Source organism: Calidris pugnax, unplaced genomic scaffold (assembly GCF_001431845.1).
Source record: "Calidris pugnax isolate Ruff unplaced genomic scaffold, ASM143184v1 scaffold225, whole genome shotgun sequence".
NCBI classification, from domain to species: Eukaryota; Metazoa; Chordata; class Aves; order Charadriiformes; family Scolopacidae; genus Calidris; species Calidris pugnax.
Window position 1 is genome coordinate 5,153,912 of NW_015091072.1, and position 20,009 is coordinate 5,173,920.

Sequence of the window (20,009 nt, forward strand, 5' to 3'; positions counted from 1 at the left end):
GAGCTGATCATAAACACAAGGTATCCCTTACGGGAAATGCAAATGTTTGAGTGCTCATCTTTCTCCCTAGTCAGGGTAAGTAAGTCAGCCTAAAGAAATTTGTCTTTAAATTATGAGTATTGAGGAAGACAGACTCTTAAAAACGTGAAAGCATTTTACTTGCTTCAGATCCAGTTTCTAAATCTCTAAGCCTCTTCAGGGCCTCATGGAAGCTGTGACACAGCACCTACCACATGCTTATTCTCTCTTACGGGCTCTGCACCCCACTGGACTACCTCTGCCGTGGTGCATTAGACCCTTAAGTCTGAGTTACCACAGAGAGCAGTTTTATTCCTTCAAAGCAAAGAAAAATGTTTCAGTCAACCTTAGTGATGATTATGCAGCCAAGCACAAGGAATATAAACAAAACAAAACATATTTTCACTATGCATAGCTTTTCATTCTAGATTAAAGCAAACAACCAGAAAGAATATTGGTCTCCCATGAGAGAGCAATGTATTGGTGAATCCTCTGTAAGAAGATGCAGCAACTTTGAGAATAAAATGGCCGTTGGGGAGAATTTTTGAAACGGATTTAAAGGGGAAATATGCAGAAAGCAAAGAAGCAAGAATTTCATGCTGCTTCCACCATAATAATAATAATGCTTTGCCCAGTGCATATGCTTTACTGCTCACTGTAGCCAAGAGCAAAATTCCCTGCCCACCAAACAAAATCAGCAAAAGGCAGGACTGGCTTTGCAGGCAGGAAAACTTCACGGGTGCATCCATCAAATCCTGCAATGGGACCAGTGAAGCACACAGGCTGCAAGGCATCAGTAATGAGAACTGGAGAATAGAAAACCCTCAGCAGTATGGGCTCAATAATTAATCAAAGCTGAAAATCTTTCTAACGAAGGCAGCAGCCCCAGCAAAACAGAGAGAGTGTTTAAGGAGTGAGGGGTCTGAACAAGAAAGGAGGAGATCTCAAAATAAAAAGTTATCAAGGGATGAGGAGAGAATGGCCACAATATTTCTCCTCCTGAGGTTCTTAGGAATGCACTGAAGCCAAGATGGCAATAGATAGGAATGACACTAATCTTTTTGCTTTTTCTGTGATCTGATCCGTGTAAGTGTCTCTACCACTGGCTAGCTACTATTATAAGAGAGAGATCATTCTACAGAAGAAAAGCTTCTGCTCTGGGAGCCTGCATCCTGGAGATGCCTCTAGTTTTCAGGGTGACACCATAAATGCATTTCTCAAAGTCCCTGTTCTAATGTATAAAGCTGGCTGGCACAATTCCCAGATGAGTCTCAAGGCTTACTTAATTATGAATCAAAGCCTTAATGTAATACCTTGTGCTTCTACCCCTTTCAAACTGAGGACCTCAGGTTGCTTCTTGCACCAAAGGGACGAAGTGATTCATATATAGTTGGTTGTGAATGGCAGATGCACTGCAGCAGTAGCAGATGTGAAATAAGAGCCTTGTGATCCTGGCTCCCATGCACACTGTGAGCCACAGGGTTTCCAAGGCCTTGGAAAAGCAAGTTTTTAGTCACAGCAGGGTTTTGACTAAGCACTTGAAACTTTTCTGCCCTGAAGCTTGATGGCTTTTTTTTAGTCTAAAGATGGCTTCTATGAAGAAACAAATAAGTCCAGTGGGTGTGTTGACAAGAATACTTTTCCTGTGACGATGAGAAATATTTGTCTGGATGCCTGGATTCCCTGTTCTGTGTGATTCATGGTTTTGTCACAGGCCCATCACGAGGACTGCGGTTCACCTATCTAGTACTGAGCCCCCACAGCTGAAGAAGCGCCTGTTGGATGAGAACTTGGCAGCAAACCTGCTCAGGAAAACAGCTATCAAGGGACACATTACTATTATCTGCCACTCTCTTCTCCAGCTGTCCCTTGAACACATGGCCAATTCAAAGGCTTTGGGGTTCAAAATCCTGAGAGAACTACTAACTTCTGTGTGAGACTGTACTGCTTCTGTGTGTAGGTGCATCATACAGTTGATCAGGTAGAGTGACACAGAAGACACAGAGGTCCCAGTGACTGCAGTTCTTTGGTAGATGAAGAAAAGGTTTCTGAATCCTTGCCCCGCCAAAGGTGGCACCTGCATCTTTGTGTGACCTCCCCACAGTGGGACCTTTGCTCTTACTCTTATGCCTCTCACCTGAACAATACACTCCTTTTCCTCCCTCCCCCGTGTAAGAAGAGAAAATCGTTGTTGTTGTTTACGCTTATGGGAAGCATGCAAATAAAAATGGGGATAGGGCCAAATTAGAACTGATAGATAAAATGGATTAGGCAGATAGATGGAAACCAAATTAGCTGTGAAGCCAGTGTCAAATAGAATAGAAAATCATTTCCACCCAATAGCCAGCTGAAAGATTTAGCAAGACAAGAAGGAAATAATCAAGATTGCCTAATTGCCAAGTAACCTCTCAGTCTTTCTTTTACTCCCTTTCTTCCCTGATACAATCTGTCTCAGATTTCTCTATTAAAATGGAGGAAAACATCTTTTGATCTTGTCTGCAATGTAGGCTGCAAGACAGGCTCAAAGAAACTCCCTGTGAAAGAAAGGTCCTCTGTGTAAAGTTATCTCTAATATGCCATACAGCTGCCTCACGAGATTTTTGGCCAAAGGAAATAGAAGACAACATGCTAGCAAATACTCTGTATGCTCTTCCCTTCTAGCTTGTCTATGTTATCTATCATGTCCCATACAAATTTTGAAATGTGGTCAATGAAGAGCCAAGTAAATAGCAGGGATATAGGGGATGCATTTTCTCTCCATGAACTACAGCTCGTCCCTTCATAGGAGCAGAAGGGGAGAGCTTTGAGAAGCTGAAGAGCAGCTTTGTAATTAGTGAGAGCTCCTGGACGCACTGAGAAATAGTCTTCAACAGCAGTGTTCTTGCAGAAACCAAAATTTATTACAGGAATTGAAGTGATGGAAAACTTTTCTTACAAGCCTGGCAAAATGGGTCTAACTTGTGTTTCCTCTCCATTATTTCTAAATGACTCAAAGATATGTAAAGACTGTAAGCTGTTGGTAGAAGAAGGAGGTAAAGAGCTACATGTGTCAGGAGACTGATAATAGCCTGCCTAGATTTTCCTGCAGGTGACTTGTTCAAACCTGGAGTGGGAAAAAACAGTCAGAAGTGACTCTAAGTGAGCTTACTTTTCCTCTCAGAGTGTATTGACAGTTACTGACAAAGTCCCTCAGACGCAGGGAAACATTTTCCATGATGTAAGCATGAATCTCTTCCGTCCTGTGAGGCGGGCTGACAATGCTGGGCCGCTTGTTGCTCTGTGGCGTTTTGAAGAGCGTAACCAGAAGAAGCCAATCTTGATTGCCACGTGCTGAGGAGAACTGTGCATGGTGGGTAGCAGCTCCATCTGGGCAGGTTTGCTGCAATTTCCAACTGTGATGGGGTGACCGACTGCCTGCTTTTCCTAGAGGAGCTGAATTTGGCCAGTGGCTCTCGGGTGGAGGAGGGGTGAGTTTGGAGCTCTTGCTAGGATTTTGTGTAAACACTGAATGTTACTTTTGACTGACTGACTGTGCTTCTTGTGAACATAGGAAAGAGGGAAAATGTTATTTAGACTGGTTGTTTCCTTTAAAATACCGTTAGACTGGGATCTATGATATTTTCATTTCTTCTCCTAGATTAAAAGGCATAGAAGACTCTCTTGAGAATATCTTGGTTGCATTCGGGGCTGAGATTAACTTTTGCTTTTAAGTCTTCCTTCATTATTGAAAACCAAAGAATTTCCTGAGTTGACAAAAGGTATGAAGTTACTAAATGAGGCAAGTCTAAAGTTAAAATGGAGATCTCTGTGGTTCAGACCTGAGTGCCTCTGAAAGGCAAGGAGGTAGAGAAAAAGTACTTGACCTTTTCAGCAAGGTTGAAGCAAAGATTCTGCTATAGAAGCTTTCTGGACAGCCCTGCTTTCAGTCCTGTCAAAACTGAGTCTTCTGCCACGTAAGGCAGAGTGGTATCTAAGCTTGTGTTTTGCTGTGATGGCTGAGTTGACTGGGTCTTAGAAGCCTTAGCCTCATTTATATACCAGTTTATAGAACTGTGAGAATGTCTCAATTCTATCAAAATCTATAAACCAGTTTGCGCCCCACGGCCATTACATCAAACAAAACTAAATGACAACTTAATAATTTCAGTGTTGTCCATTGTACTCGTGCTGATAGTGATGCAGTGCAGGGGGTAGAAGGCGATGACGTTTTGCTGATGGAGGGAACACTGGACTCTTGACTTGGGCTTCTTGAAGTGCTGCCCCTCAGCACTTGACATGCTGTATGAGCAGTCTCCCAATTAGCAGTGTCCCTAATCAGATTTGGCAGTGATTTCCTGTCCCCACAATTGTATCACAATGCCAAATGTGCAGGGGCTGGTGGCATCAGAGTATCTGCAATGCCAGGTTTTGGTGTGCTGCACCACTGGGGCTGCATCCCAGCCCCCTAGACCAGGAGCAGGAAGGTGAGATAGCTGGAAGCTGACCATGCTCCACTTGCCCCATTGGCCTTCAGGACAGGTTCAGGAGAGAGAAGAGCTGCTATTCATAGGGCATCCATGTTTCCTGAGAGTAGACTAGGTGAGGGAGGGTGCAGTAGACCATAAAGACAGTCTGTGAACTGGTGCTATCTTTCTGACAGGAGCCAGAAAGGCCTATTCTTAAAATAAGTGCCTGCGCTGAGAACCTGGTTTAATTTTTGCCCCTCAGGGAGGTTGCTTTGAAGAAAAGTGCTTTTGCAGCAGAGATGCAAGCAAATCCTTTCCCTTCAGTGTCATTTCCTACTTGTTGAGAAAGGGAGAGCAGTTCTGGGGAAAGGAACATTGAAATTGTCTTCTAAATCACTTTGTTATGGATCTCTTTGGTATTATGTGAAAACCTGGTGTAAATACACCATTAAGAGCAGACCTGGTTGCAAACAGGCCACACATAGCCAATGTATTCAGATCAAATGGGTACAGTGAAAGCTTTAAATAAGTAGCAGATAAAGGGGGAAAAAGCCTATTAAATAAATAAGCACACGCACAAAGACACGTACAAAGCAAGCAAGAGAAAAATCTTATGTGACCCTCATGGGAAATAATAACATTACTGTAGGAAACTAGGCAAAGCAATGGAGCTAATAAATGAGAAATATCTAGTATATCAATTCTATACCCCGGCAGTGAATTGTGCTGTTTTATACTGCAACTAAGGCTCTGGATTTTATTTATTTATTAACATAAAGAATAAAAATAAATATTGAAGATTCAGGAGGGAGGTGTGAACTGAATTCGTAGCTCTAAAGCTATACTAACAGAAATGCAAGGAGAATGGCAAGTGCTAGGGGTGACTAAGAGGATCAGGTCTGTGGAAGACTTTTCCACTTCATGCTTTCTGCCACGCAGCATGACAGTAACATGAGAAAACCTGCCTGGTTTTCCAAGGGTGTAGGTCTGAGTGATGTAGCACCAAGGGCTAGAAGTCGAGCAGCTTCAAGGGCACCTTTGGAGGTCAGAATAACTTGCTTGTATGAGCTTTTCTGCTGAAACCCCATTTACTGCTGATATGTTGTTTTAACTTGGTCAGGAAACAGTTATAAGTGGCAATATAATGCATCTGGTATCTGATAAGGATGCAGAATGAATGCAGTTTGCACAACACGGAGTCAAGGGAGGCAGCTAAAAAAGTATTAGGAGGGTAAAAAATGAAGTAGGGGAATGCTTTTTTTTGAACCTTACAGCCTCCTTAAGTTTTGTTTAGTTCTTGGTTTTCCTGCTAGAGAGCTCATGTCACCCACTGTTTGTGCACATAAAAAACTCGAGTATATAAATTACATCCACCTAAATGATCACTGAAGGAAATGGCAGCATTGGCCCATCTTTAGTATTTTACAGCTTAGCTAAGATGAAATCCCCAAATTAAGAATGAATATTTAGTTTTAACTCTCCTTTCCCATACACATGCATTATAATAAAGTCCTTAAAGACAATGTAATAATATATCAATTCTCAAATAACACAACATAAGACATTCGTATTTTTCTATGAGCTTTGACAAATGCGTAGGATCTTGCAGCTGTTCAGTATTCTGGTTATTTCAGACAAACAGAGCTTAATGAAGGTTGCTTTTGAGAAAAGTATCTGAACAATGTATCATAGATGAAAAGATATTATAATGGCCATTATAGTCAAAAGCGTGTATGTGCTAATGCATATTGAGTTTTGTAGACAAATTGCAAAATGAGCTCGTTACAGACACAGGTAAAGTCTTGCTCCCATTGCTGTCCATATCACTCTTGGCCTTTGGTTTCAAAAAACACGTCCCTGTAACCTGGCATAGTTCTTCAAATATGTATTGCACTGGAATTTTGCTATCAGCATTTAATAGAATTAAATGCATTGGACTTGCCTAGTTTAGCATAGCCCTTCATGGCAGAAGGAGGCTGGAAAACTAACTGGGTGTAACTGGCCGCCTTCTAAGACTTGTGTTTCAGCTCTGTTTCTGATCTCTCTGGCACTCGTTCAGTCTCAAATTGCACGTATGAACCCCTTACGGCCAGAGCTGCTGATTTCACCACTGTTAAACCAGGTCTTGGTCTATAGTGTCCTTCATATTAGTAATTATTATTTGGAAAACCCAGGGAGTTTTAGGACTCCCTTCTGTTCATTGTTATGTCATAGCCTCTTCAAGCAAAAATGTGGTGCATTTATACAAGTGAACAAAATATTTTAAGAAAAAATAATATAATTTACAAGCTTTCTATATGTACATCTGTGTAATCTGAAATCACATGTCTTATAAAGGGGATTTTAAAAAGCTTGTTTTGGGGCAGATTCTGGAGTCTGATCCTTTTATCAAGAAAATTGTCTTCCTCTTTTCGGTGGACTGCATTTTGCTTTTGCTGTGATGGATCTTTCAGTGCTAAAGATTTTATTATTCTTAAAGAAATTCACAACGACTGGCATGAGTTGGGGTCAGCGGGGACCAAGCATAACGGTCCTTGCATAATCCTTTAGTATTTGAGGTTAAGTCACCTCATCTGCTCTATTACTTTTCCCTTCCTGGAAACAGCAGTCTTTGAGTTAAATCAACATACACATTCAGAAAATTGTCATAAAGATAATCAGTTTTTCATGCAATGTGCACAAATTATTTCAGGCTTCTTCAAATTTGTCATAGCCTTATTGGTTGCAATCCATAGCACACAAGGACCACATCTCTCTCTCCCTTATTCTAGCCCTGTCCCCTCCCCCCCGCAATGTCAAGAGGATCAGGGACAGGGGACAGAAGCAAGGACAAGTTTTGGATGAAATTTTATTGATTTGTTGAAAGTAGCAATAAGGGAAAGGTAAAAGATTTTGGAAACCTGTGAATGCAGATGAATTTGGGTAACATATATTGAGAACAGGGTCGAAAGCTACAATCCAGGAGACACAAAGAAACAGAATATTGCTAGCAGTTTAAAGAGAAATAGTTGATGGTGTTGTGCTTTGGTTTGGATGTATCACATGCATAGAGAAACTAACTGCAGTTTATTGATACAGTTTGATAACAGATTATGTGTAAGCCTCAAATTAGTTTCTGCTTCTGCACAGAAAGGTTGGCAAGATGTCACAAACCATGCACACTTAATGCAACTCTGCATCTGTTACTTTAGCAAATAGCTGGTGGAATTCTACAGTAATAAATTACTATTGTGAAATTCTACAGTAATAAATTACTATTCAGAACTGTTTATAATCTCTGGGGAAAAATAAGAAACCTAAATCTTTTGTTTAAAATATAATGCACAGTGCAAGCAAAATTATTACAATACATACCTCAAAGAGAAGGTAATTTACTGTTAAAATCTGACAATTATTACAGGCAAGCCTACAAGAGTAAGAAAATAAGCACAACTGTCAAACAAAAAAGAAAGCCATGGAAGGGGCAGCTTACACATCTGAAGTTTTAGGAAAAAAGGTCTGATAAATTTGAGAAATCATTCCTACTGGTTGTTTAAGGCAGTAATAAAAGGCATGCACAAGTAGAGAATTAAGGCAATATCACCCAGTTTTAAATAGCATTTCTTGGTATGTGGGTATGTGGGTATGACTATGCACATGTCCGTCTGATTTATGCATCTCCATCTCAGAACTTGGTACAGAGGCAGAGAGAAACTTTACGACCATGTTGCAGATGGGGTAAATAGAATTGCTTAAAATTACAAACTAGAACAGTGGCAGAGCCAAGAAGAGGAGCCAGATTTTCTCTTTCTTCTTTACTTTGAATCTTATGTCCAATTTAGTGAAGACTGTGGCTCTGAAGTTCTATTAAATTAGTTGTCTGTTCCCCCTCTCCCCTGACCTGTATAAACAGAATAGTCCAGACCCTCAGCTGCTAAAATCACTGCAGCTCCATCTGGCCCATTAATGTGTGTATACATGCCAGTGGACAAGATTGCAAGTTGTTACCTACTCCCTGCCTAACAAACCTGGCAAAAAAACAAGAGTAATAAACACATAAAACTGTCATTAAAAAAATTGCCAGTTTAGGTCTCAGAGGTTTCTCCCTCTGCACCACGATGGTGAAGATGATAGACAGCCAAAAATCCCCCATCTAATACTCTATCAATAAAGAACTATTCTTCTAGTGAGTGTTAAGTAGAATTCCGCAAGCCTAGTATAAATAGCCTACGTACATATAATAAGATTCTTCTCTCTTTTTGGGAGGAAGAGAGAGAGAAATCTGATGGGCTTTATGCAGGTAACAGGTTCCTAATCTCATGTCTCTATAACGTTAATAATGGAATTAATGACAGGATTAGCATAGCACATCAAGATGATCTCTCACGTGAAACCAACAGAATGTCATGGCAAAGGGCTGGTCAGCAGGGATGCTTGATGATAACTTTTTTTTTATTGGGTGTGGGAAAGCAGAGATGTACTTTTTCTAGCCTCAGTGCCTGGGATTTGGCAATATTCAGAAGTGTTTTGCCATGTGGGAAATTAAAATCTGCAAGTACAAAATTGCTTATTTAAAAACAAAGAACAGCAACAAAACCCATGCTAGTTCAATTAAAGGGTCAGTGCAGGGAAGCCAAAATAGATTTTTTATTTGCTAAGAAGCAAGGGACTGGAAAAAGATACATCTACGTAGCAGGTATTTCTAATTAACCAATGAGAGCAAAGGCACTTGTTCCACTTAATCACGAAGCAACAAAATGGAAAATAGCCCTTCTCATCTCAAGAATATGCTTTGGTAAATGCGCCAGGATAAAGAGAGAAGCTCGTGGCATTTCAAGAATATGTTCTCTGCTCCCTTTTTCCCCACCTCCCCTCCACCCTCTTTGTAATCAAGGTTGCCTCAGCCTATAAGCAGGTATTTATTTTTAGTTTTGTTTTAGGACTGGTTTAGCCGTTTGTGTTGAGCAGATGGGGATTTGATGTTACATTCTGTTTCAATTGTCTTTCGGTGAAATTAATTGCAATAATGATCCACTTTATTGATATAACTCCTGTTTCCAGAAGTGTCCTACTGTAAGAGCATTAGAATCTAAGGAATTTAGAGTCACGTATCTAAATACAGGATTAGTGCTAAAGATGGTCCTTGAGCAAAATCTTGGATTCAGGCAGCATGATACTTGAGAACTCAAGCAGAACTTCACATCTCGTTCTTAAGTCTTTAATTGCTACCAAACCAGCAGAGCTATCAGGTGTCTCTTTCGGGTTCAGGCCTCCTGCGTTGCCCCTAAAGGTTCTTGCATTTAGGGCTCTTTTCTACTGCTCCCCCATCTGATGTAGTCCCCATGCCCTCCTCCATGTTGCACATACCTCCTCATCTTCCTACACATCAAGAGAATGGAAATCTATTTCAGTTCCCGTTAGGCAGGTAATTAGTTTGATGGTGTATCAGAAAGGCGCTGAGACTAACGTGACTGCCTCCCAAGCAGCAAGAAGCTCCAGCAAGACCTGTGTTTTATATCCTGCCTCAAAACCAAACAAAGAGAACTGCTTTTTAATTCACCAGTTTTATCTCTCTGGGCTTAGTGAATTCTAGTGCTCATAAAAAGTGAGAGACAGCTACTGCAGGCTGAAGGCAAGCACAGTGCAAGCTTCATGCATACATACTGCTCTACTAAATACACCTTAGCGCTGACCCTGCGGCATGTCCTACTCTCATAATTCTTCCTTCCCCAGTCCCCTCTATTCCCCTCACCAGTTCTTCCTTGGCATTTTGTATTGTGACTTCAACTTTCCTTTTAATATTGCAGGCTTGGGTGCCACCCTGATTAGAGACTGAAACTTAGGCTGAGCTGCACAGCAGGTTTTGTGAAGGGTCTAGGGTGAAACCTTCGGAATTCATTGTCACTTTTGATAGAAACCAGACAGTGAACTTTAGTTTCCAGATGAGGTAATGATTTGCCAGCTGATCCCTATGGTCCTTTCTGATTTAGGATCTTCCTCAGGGGAGATGCTCGTACATTTAGGAATGAAGTCACTTTTACAGCACTCTGTCCTCAATTGGAAATCATAGGCATAGGCCTCTCTGTTTTCTTTACATTAAATAGGAGTGTGTTATCCAAATGAGAAAATTCTCTCTTCGGCAGATGTTTTTCTGTGCTTTGCTTTCCTTTTTAAAAACACAATGAAACTCTAAAGGCTGGAAAAGGTCAAATGTTTTACTGAGCTTTATTCAAGGAGGAGGAAGAGATCTATCATGAGAGAATGTACTGAGATCCCAGAAATGTCAAATAAGCAGATTATCTGGTTACGAGAATTGGGGCAGCTGGTCCCAGGTGAGAACAGACCCACAACTTCTTAGCACTGTTTCATTACGTAGCTTGAAGATTCCTTCAATTCTGTAAGTCAGACATTAAAAAACCCCAACAAACCGTGCTTTTTAATATCAAAGAGAATTTCAGGCAGAGAATGAAATCCTGGCCCTATTTACATCAGAAAGGCCTAGCCATTGATTTTAAAGGGGCCTGGATTTCACCTGAGAACCACGATTTGTCTGTCTCATTCCATAATGTAAAGTGGCACGTTCTGAAAGGCAAGTGAGAAAAGATCACTGCTCATTAAGGGGTGGGCATAGACTAACTAGGAGATCTGCATCATGTTTGTAGGATAGACATGGCAGCCATAGAGCCCCGAAGGCCAATCGCATCCTGGGCTGCATCAAAAGATGCGTTGCCAGCAGGTCCAGAGAGGTGATTCTGCCACTTTACTCTGCTTTGGTGAGACCTCACCTGGAGTATTGTGTGCAGGTCTGGAGCCCTCAATATAAGAAGGACATGGACCTGATGGAGAGGGTCCAGAGGAGGGCCACAAGGATGATCCGGGGGATGGAGCACCTCTGCTACGAGGACAGGCTGAGGGAGCTGGGGTTGTTCAGCCTGGAGAAGAGGAGGCTCCAGGGAGACCTAATAGCGGCCTTTCAGTACCTGAAGGGGGCCTACAGGAAGGCTGGGGAGAACCTGTTTAGAAAGTCTTGTAGTGACAGGACGAGAGGAAATGGCTTCAAGCTGGAGGGGAACAGATTTAGACTGGAGATGAGGAGAGGGTTCTTCACTGTGAGGGTGGTGGAGCACTGGAATAGGCTGCCCAGGGAGGTGGTTGAGGCCCCTTCCCTGGACATATTCAAGGAGAGGCTCGATGAGGCCCTGGGCAACCTGGTCTAGTTGGGGGTGTCCCTGCTGACTGCGGGGAGGTGGGACTAGATGACCCTTGGAGGTCCCTTCCGGCCTGGGCAATTCTATGATTCTATGATTCTATGATTCTATAAGCCATGTGGTATAGACTTGTTTTATACAGTCTGTAGATGTTAGCCTCTAATGGTGGTGGGAGTGATGTCCAAGTGTAGGGCTGTAGCGGATGCTCGGTACAAGAAACTAAAAGGATTTAAGAAAGATCTACCTCTAACAAAATTTTCCCTCCGTGAATCTCTAAGCACTTTGTGCAGGAGGTAAGCATCATTATCCCCATTAATGGGCTTTTCAGATTTTTCTTGCAGACATTTCTGGTTGGGTGAAGCCAGGTAGGCTGTGAGAGAAAGCGACGCTGTTAATGATTCTCTCACACTTGGTGGAGACCTAACTGACTGATGCTGTAGGCCAAGGTACGGCGTGGGCAGCTCTGGGGCTTGCCTTCTCTTGCTGTATGTGTAATGAAAACCAAGAAAGAACAAATCACTGGGGTATTTTCATGCAGTTCCAGTAGGTTTCTCCCAGGGATCAAGAGTTTTAATGTGCCCCTCCTTGTCTTTGAGTCTGTGATGACTTTCTAGGGTAATTGAAATATTAGGGGGGGGTTTGAATAGCTGTTTTGCTTAGAATAGTAGATTTCATCCTTGTATTCTGCCTTGGACCTGTCTTGTTACTTCACCAGTGCTGGGGTGCATTTATAAAACGCAGTGCAGAAGATCCCATTAGCTCAGTGCAGCAGCACTCTGGTGTGTCTGTATTGTACTGAGTTTCAGATCTGTGTGGTGTGGAGCCTGCTTTTGTACCTCTGGGTGGGTGCTTTGCTGCATGGTGGTGAGCATGCTTTGGATGCAGAGGAATTTTTGAGGTTTTTTGGGAGTGTTTCAGCTGAGTTAGCCCACAATATTCTTCCAATTTACTGCCTGGACAGCCACCTAAAAGAAAGTCTTTGCCGGCTCCTGGCAAAGTTTTCTTCATTCATTTTCCATGCTCAGTCTGTTGATATTTTATAAATAAGATTGGTTGGCTCTAAGTGCTTGGAATTTTATTTATTCCTCTGACTTCTCTAAAATTCACAAGGTGAATGTTTAAAACGAGCTTGCCTGTCTTGCTAAATGCAAAAGATGGATGATGCCATGTTTTCCTATATCGAGGCTCTCCTAGCCTGAGTTGACCATTCTTAAACATCTCCAAAGGCCACTGCTGGGTCAAAAAGTCCCTGTTAAATACAATTTGTCACTATCATCAACCCTCCATCTTTTCAACATTAGAGGAAGAAGGCACTGATAAGCTATAAAATCCCAGTAGCACTTGGACCTACGGAAATAGGTTTTTTTTGTCCCTTTGGTTGCTGGAAGTTTACTAGCAAAGGTCCAGAATGGCTGTTCAGTGATTTTTAGTTCAAAACTGGCTGTTCATCCTGTGCATTTTTACAGTGTAGTTGTTAAGGAATGTTAATAGGGTATATGGAAATTATTTCAAGATGGTTTATCTCCTCCTCTCAGGCCTTCTGTGGTACTGGACAACTCATTTCACTTTTGCACATCAGGTAACTATTTTGGAGATTTTCTTAGTGATATTGAAATGGATTATGCTCTTAAGCACCTAATATGTTGAAGTCCTGATGCCAGGGAGTCACCCAAATACATCTTGTTCTCTCAGACCCTCTCTTAGCACGTGAATCTGTTGCTCATGTTCCTTGGTTAGGATGGAAAGGAGCCCAGTTAGCACCTACAGTTAGCAAAAGGACAGGAGATGTGGGCAGGGGAGGCATATGTTTTGTACATGGTGGCACCAAATGGCACCCTACTGGGAAGAGTGCAGAGCCTGCCTGAGAGGGACCTCATAATCCTCGGGAGCCTGCTGTCTCATATGGCCTCAAGAAGTACAGTTAGCTGACAATATTTCGTTTGTTTTTTTAAGAAATGTCTTTGGAGTTCAGTGATTCAGTTTCTCATAGCTGAGAGCCATGAACACAGCAGAGAACTGTCATTACTCATTTCCTTCTAGCTCTTTGTAGGAGCTGGTATCCCTCAGGAGCCACCACTGGCCCTGGTGCCTCTCTTGTTTGCCATCATGTGAAAACAGCTCCCCTTCTGCCAGTCCTGACTTGCCTGTGGCATCACTGGAGAGCCACCTTGGTACCTCCCCAGTGCAACAAAACTCTTCATGGGACAATCTTGCTAGCTCCAGGCTCTAAGGTCTCTGCTCCCTGCAAGTCACCAACAGGGTTTTTTTTGCTTTACTGAACAGAAATGATAAAGGAAAAGAACAATAAAGGAACCCATAAGAGGAATAATAACAATGACAAAGCAGAGAAGAAATCCCAGCCAAAACCATCTTCCATTTAGTGAGGAGAAGAGGGGAAGCCTAAAGCTGCTGTACAAATACTGATTATTCCTGTCAAGGATTTGCTGCTGTTGCTAAGTTACTGGCCTCTTTGGAAAACCCTTGAAGTATGGGGTACATTAGGACCTCATTAGGGTCCTGGGGACTTGTGCTAAGTGTACAATATGTCTCCATGCTAAACACATTTCAGAAATAACAACAGAAACTTCCTGCCCGGACTTTGGATGTTTTTCTTTTTTATTTCTCTGGGCCCCCTTACTCCTGCATCGCTCCATTTGTTCTTTTATGACAGCAGAGCTGCTTGACAGGATAGGAGAGGTTACCTGGAATAGATGGAGACGAGCTCTACTTCACTTTGTAGAGTTTCTGGCTTTTCATGAAAGTTCCCCTGCAGGGGAACGCAGAGGAGGAGGAAGGACAAACAGAGATGCATCTCTAATCTGTTCAGAGTGTATGCTTATTCGCACTCCAGGGACTTTGTACCGAGTTTGTGGAGTGAAGAAGTCTGAAACTTGGAAATCCAGGGGTGCAAGCTCCTCTCCAGCATGTCAGGGAGGGCACTAAGGCCCATTTAACTTTGAGTGTCGGAGCCACAGAGCAGAATCCACAGCCGAGAGCTAGCTGCCTAGGTGTGACGGAGGAACCCCAGCACGCCAACAGCTGGTGGGAGGATGGATGAGTTGTCCTCAGGGGGGATCTAGGCAGCATGCCTGCATCCAGAGATATCACACATGATCTCTACAGGGACTTAGTAACGTGCTTGTGTTTAACAGAAAATATGTATCTCTGCTGTTTTACATAATATTTAATGAATGATATATTAGTAGCCCCAACAGGATTTTAGTTTTAGTTAATGTAATTTATAAATTAAACAGTCCAGACTGGGTGGAGAAAATTAACCAGCAGGCTCACTAGGAACAAACTGCAGGTCTTAGGAACAGACAGCAACTATATTTACATGGATCATGTGCTGTTTAGCTAACTAGGCAGGAATTAAGTGGAGGAATACTCTTTCACATTGCAGAGTTATCCGTTTCCATAACTCATCAGGCTGGTATCTACATTTGAATTAGGAGCAAATCTCAGACCCTTGGTTTTGGGAAGAAAAGAAAAAAGTGAAAGAGCTTTGTCTGCCCAGACGAGAACAGATGCACAGAGCATCACTCACCAATTTTCCAGACTGATTTTGAGGATTCAGGCATAAAGGTAGCAGTCAAAGAAATGGAAGAGTAGCTGTGATCTCAGCATCATCAAATCTGGTGGCAGAGATGTTGAAAATATTTCTGGTTGAAAATATTTCTGGTTGAGAAAGCGGTAACTAGCAAAGTAGCCGATGGGGAGGATGAGGCTGGACCTGTTCTGTGTCTGACATATGCAGGGCCATGGGTTGTTGCCAGGTTTGTGAGAAGAGAACTACAATGGAGGAAGCCACCACACTTGTATGAACCCTGGGTTGCTACTGTCATAGCTCAACCGTTTCAGAGGCAACCTAGGCAAGTCTCTACAGCTAGATGGGAACCATGCTCCCTAAGCTGTGTTTAATGTTTCTTTTACCTACAGGTTTGTTTTATTTTTTTTTTGGCTCTGACCTGTAACTTGAAAGCCTGACATATTAAGTGCTGCTAAGTGCACTTTTGCTTTGACCTGAATATTAAGTTTATCCTGTGCTGAAAGGACAGAAGAAGAGTGAGTGGGGTAAACCAGATGAAGGTAAAGTGAAAAGTGTCCTTGGAGGCAGTGAGTCAGAGTAAACCAATTACATGGAGCCAGTCCTCAAGGAATGGCACCTCACAATATGTTTAATGAGCATGGGGACAGGGAGTGGTTCCATCACCCTGTAAAGGAGCAGACTTGATGGCTTTTTGCAAGGGAATTCCCTCTGGCGAGCAGGAATTCGTGTCCCTCTGCAGAAGTCAAACAGTTGAGAATAAACACTCCCTTCTGCCCTGGGCCTGCATAAACCTGAAGCCCCATACAAGTTTTCCCATGTGGTGTGTGGGGAAGTTAAGGAGCTCAAAATGCCATTAATGCAAAGGAGTGCATGGAGGGATCTGCTGGGGTTAACTACAAGGATAAGAGGGTCTTAAAACTCACTCTTGTCCTCTCTAAGGGAGGCTGGTTGCAGAAGGTGCTCGCTGGAGCAGCGCAAAACTCAGTGAGAGAGAGGTAACTGTTAACTATTGTGGACAGGCAGGGCCCAGAGCTTGATTTCAGTTCTTGCTCTAGTTTTGTTTAGCAATATGAGGCATCGTTTTGGTCCAGTTTGCTCCCTGTGTCAGAGGGGTCAAGTGAACATCTCCTGTTTCTAAGCCAGAAAGGAAGGACAAAGAAAATTTTCCAAGCATGTACTAAGCCCAATGAACATAATATCTGCCTGAGTCAGTTTCGCTGAGGGAGAGTTGATATACCTCCAGTCATTTGTGTGTGATCTTAAGCCTGAAACCTAATGACTTGTTTTTAATGTCAATGTTCTTTACTGTTTCTGTGCTCTTTATTCCAGCAAAAAGCATGCAGGGTCCAGGTTTATCCATAACTGCTGGCTGCAGTGGCTGGCAGCAAGCAAATGGACGTTGTGGAGGCTTTCTGACATGGGAGAGTTTAAATCTCTGTCTTTCAGTTTTCAAGCTGGGTTTAACAGCACCTCATTGTTAAATAGGATCCAGAGACCAGAATATTTAACCATATTCTGCTGAAAACCTGCCTTTCCCATGGGTCCTCAGCGGTGCAGGCCCACAGTCTCCGTAAGAAAATCTATTGCATGTCAAAAAGACAAAAGCTGGAGAAAATAACTAGAATATAATGCTTATATAAATAACAGGAAAATCAGTAATAGTTACAGTATTAATTGTATGAATAATGAGGATATGGTATTCAACTGGCATCCTTAAAAGTGCCCCTAAATCTGCTGCAGTAGTTCCCACGTGCTGCACCTGGTGTTGCTGTGACTTGAGGCCCTTCACAGTTTCAGCCTCGTTTGCCACAGAGGACACAGGGCTCTGGCTCACCTGCTTTCTTAGTAGGTTTGAGGGGACTAATTAAACTGGTGTTTGAAAATCCCTTGGAAGATAAGTATTCGCCTTGATCAGTGATAAAGGGTCCTGAGATAGCTGTGGAGGAGGACACAGCCTCTTTGCCTACTGATAAGGCATGTTTTCATCGGCATCATCACAAGGTGTCTGTCCAGCTACATCCCCTTCAAAAGCTGCAACCCCAACCGTAGCGTGCCGTAAAAGCCAGGATGACTTTCTTTACACGTTTACGTATGCTCCCATCGTGGGCAGCCACAGCAACAGCCTTGAGCATTTTGACTGTCGTGGGGACTGTAACAGTCGCTCACTTTGATGAGCATCAAATTCCCGCAGAATTAAAACTAAGCAGACACCTCGGCGACCCCAGCTCGGCGCTTAGTGCGGGTGAGTGAATGGATAGTGCCACCTAGCAGCTGAGATGGGCTCCTGCTGGTCTCCAAGACAGCTTCTCGCCTTCTGTGCCAGGTCTCCTACCTTGAAGCAAGTTTGTTGACTATTAATTAGTTTCACAGGTGAAGGGCTTTTCTTTTTCCGTTTACATCATCATCACAGCGTGTTGGGCTAAACACTTGGAGTGGTCCTTGCTGAAAACAGCAGTGCGAAGCTCGGAAGCTGCGTGTGCATCTGTGAATCCTGGCATCTCTTGGTGTGTTTGTATGAACATGTGTTTGTGTGAGCGTTCGTGTGAGTTTATGTGCACCCGACCTTTCTAGGGATGAAAGAAACCTTTCAGGGGCTGGTCGCCATAAAGCAAGAGACAGCTGCCAAGTCTAATAAGCCAGAGTTCAAAAATGAGAGCTGACTTCTCGATTTGCAGAGGTAACACAAGATCACAGAAAATTCTGAGGGAAAATAGCTGTGTTACTAGTTTGACCTTTATAAGAGTAAATGCAGTCTCTGAAGATCAGGCTATCTGATGCAGAGTGGACACTTGACCTTCGAGCCAGGGGCTGAGAGATGTTGTTGGTGCAGGTGGAACACATTTAACTGTATTTTTCAGAAAACTGAATGATCTCTACAAGGGTCCAGTCCCTGTTGTACTAGTCATGTCCCAAAACTATGGTCTCTGCTGTAAAAGATTATGGCCAGTGTTGAAGGAGACAGGAGGTAAAGGGCTCTAAACTCTTCAGAAAAAAACCATTTGGAGTCACTGGGAGTAGAGTCAGAAAGTGAAATTTGGGAGTGCCCTGGAACAGGCTGCCCAGGGAGGTTGTGGAGTCCCCTTCTTTGGAGATTTTCAAGACCCGCCTGGATGCAGTCCTGAGTAACACGCTCTAACGTGCTCTAGGTAATCCTGCTTCAGCAGGGGAGTTGGACTAGATGATCTCTATGGTCCCTTCCAACTCTAAAAATTCAGTGAAATTCAGAGTTACCAGTTCATGTGAAAGGCAGACCCTATGCCATTAAAATGTGTGTGCATACTCATATATGTCAAGCATAGTATGAACAGTGCATTGCCCAAAGGTGTCTTTGTTCCTAGTCTGACAGTCTTATTTTCATTCTGAAATGCTTTGTCCTGGGGAAGGAATGGGGTACCAAGGAGATTCATGTCCTGTCACTTGCAGTCCTGCTAGAGGTGAAGCACTCACCCCATGCTGTCCCAAATCCAAGTGGTGTAACAGCAGTGCCCCCCACTTTTAAGCAGGTGCCTGTAGCAATGCACTTTCTCAGCATCACTGGCACACTGTCCCCACCTATGTATCATACATTTTGCTGTGCTTTTGGCTGTAGCTTTGTGTAGGAGATGGAATTAATAAGCACTGTTTTCCGTTCCTCCCACTGGACCTTCCCCTTCTGCCTGTGTTTGCCTGCCTGTCCATCCGCACCCCATGGATGTCAGCCTCTGCTGCTGTGCTGTGTGACCTTGTGGACGGTCATGCAGTCATCCACCTGCACTCTCTGTCTCTTTACCAACTCCTTCTGCTTCCTTCACTGCATATCCCCACCCCCAGCAGCCTCCCCCTATGCTTCTCACACTTGTGCCACATGTTTGTATCCTGCTCTTTTCCTTTCCCTCCTGACATCTACCCTACCGGCTCTCTGAACACCTTCTGCTCTTGCCTCACCACACCTTCCACCTCTCACCTTTTCCCCCCCAATTCTTGTTCCTACCTGATGCATGAGGATGGAGAGACACTCTTTGTCTAACCTGCTACGCAGCAGACAGCAAGGCAAAGAGTGTGGCTGCTACCCACAGTAAGACATGGAAAGAAAAAACCTCTGAAACATCAGAGAAAAGGGAGTGTTGGTCTGTCTTTTGCCTCATTTTGTTGCGGTCTGGTTCTTCCTTCTTCTGGATGGACAAAGCATGCAGCTGCAAGTGGTACGGGCTCCATCCTAGACTCAGGAGATTTTTCTACTGCTTCCACGCTGAGAGCCTGTGCAAGTGGGATTTTGGTTGCACTTCCACTGATGCTGACCAGCTGAATGACAACCATGAAGTTTGTAGGTGGTGATCACAAAGCTATAATAGAAAAATCTCGTACTCCACAAGGCACCTCTATTTGGGGTCTAACTGCTATTCTGTACCTCCATATGCCCACAAATTGCTCAAGCAATAACATGTTTACACTTGAATTTCAATTGCTTGGAGTGCGTATCTGTTTGGGGAGTGGAATTCTCCCAGGAAATGAGGGCAGAATAGTATAAGAAATTGCTCGTCTGTATCAAACTAATGGCCCATCCAGTCCAGTATTCTGGCCTAACCGTTGCCAGTGCTGGAAGCTTTAGATAGACTTGTAACAACCCCCTGGTGTGCCCAGTTTTACAATGCTACATAATAGGGAGACATTGCTTTCTGACCCCAACTTGCGATCATTTTATACCCTGAAGTGGGAAGACTAATAACCCATATGGTTTTTATTCCAGCAAGCCTAGCTGCAGATGCTATTCTTGTAAAGTCTAATCCTTTTCTGAATCTTGCTAATCTGTTTTCCTCTATAATATCCTCT

The 20,009-nt window shown here is 43.1% G+C and overlaps 1 protein-coding gene across 1 annotated transcript in view; it reads left to right on the forward strand.

The window, feature by feature from the left end:
• Positions 1-20,009, forward strand: part of LSAMP (limbic system-associated membrane protein) — a 1,063,485-nt gene that overhangs the window by 537,740 nt on the left and 505,736 nt on the right. The window lies entirely within an intron of this gene.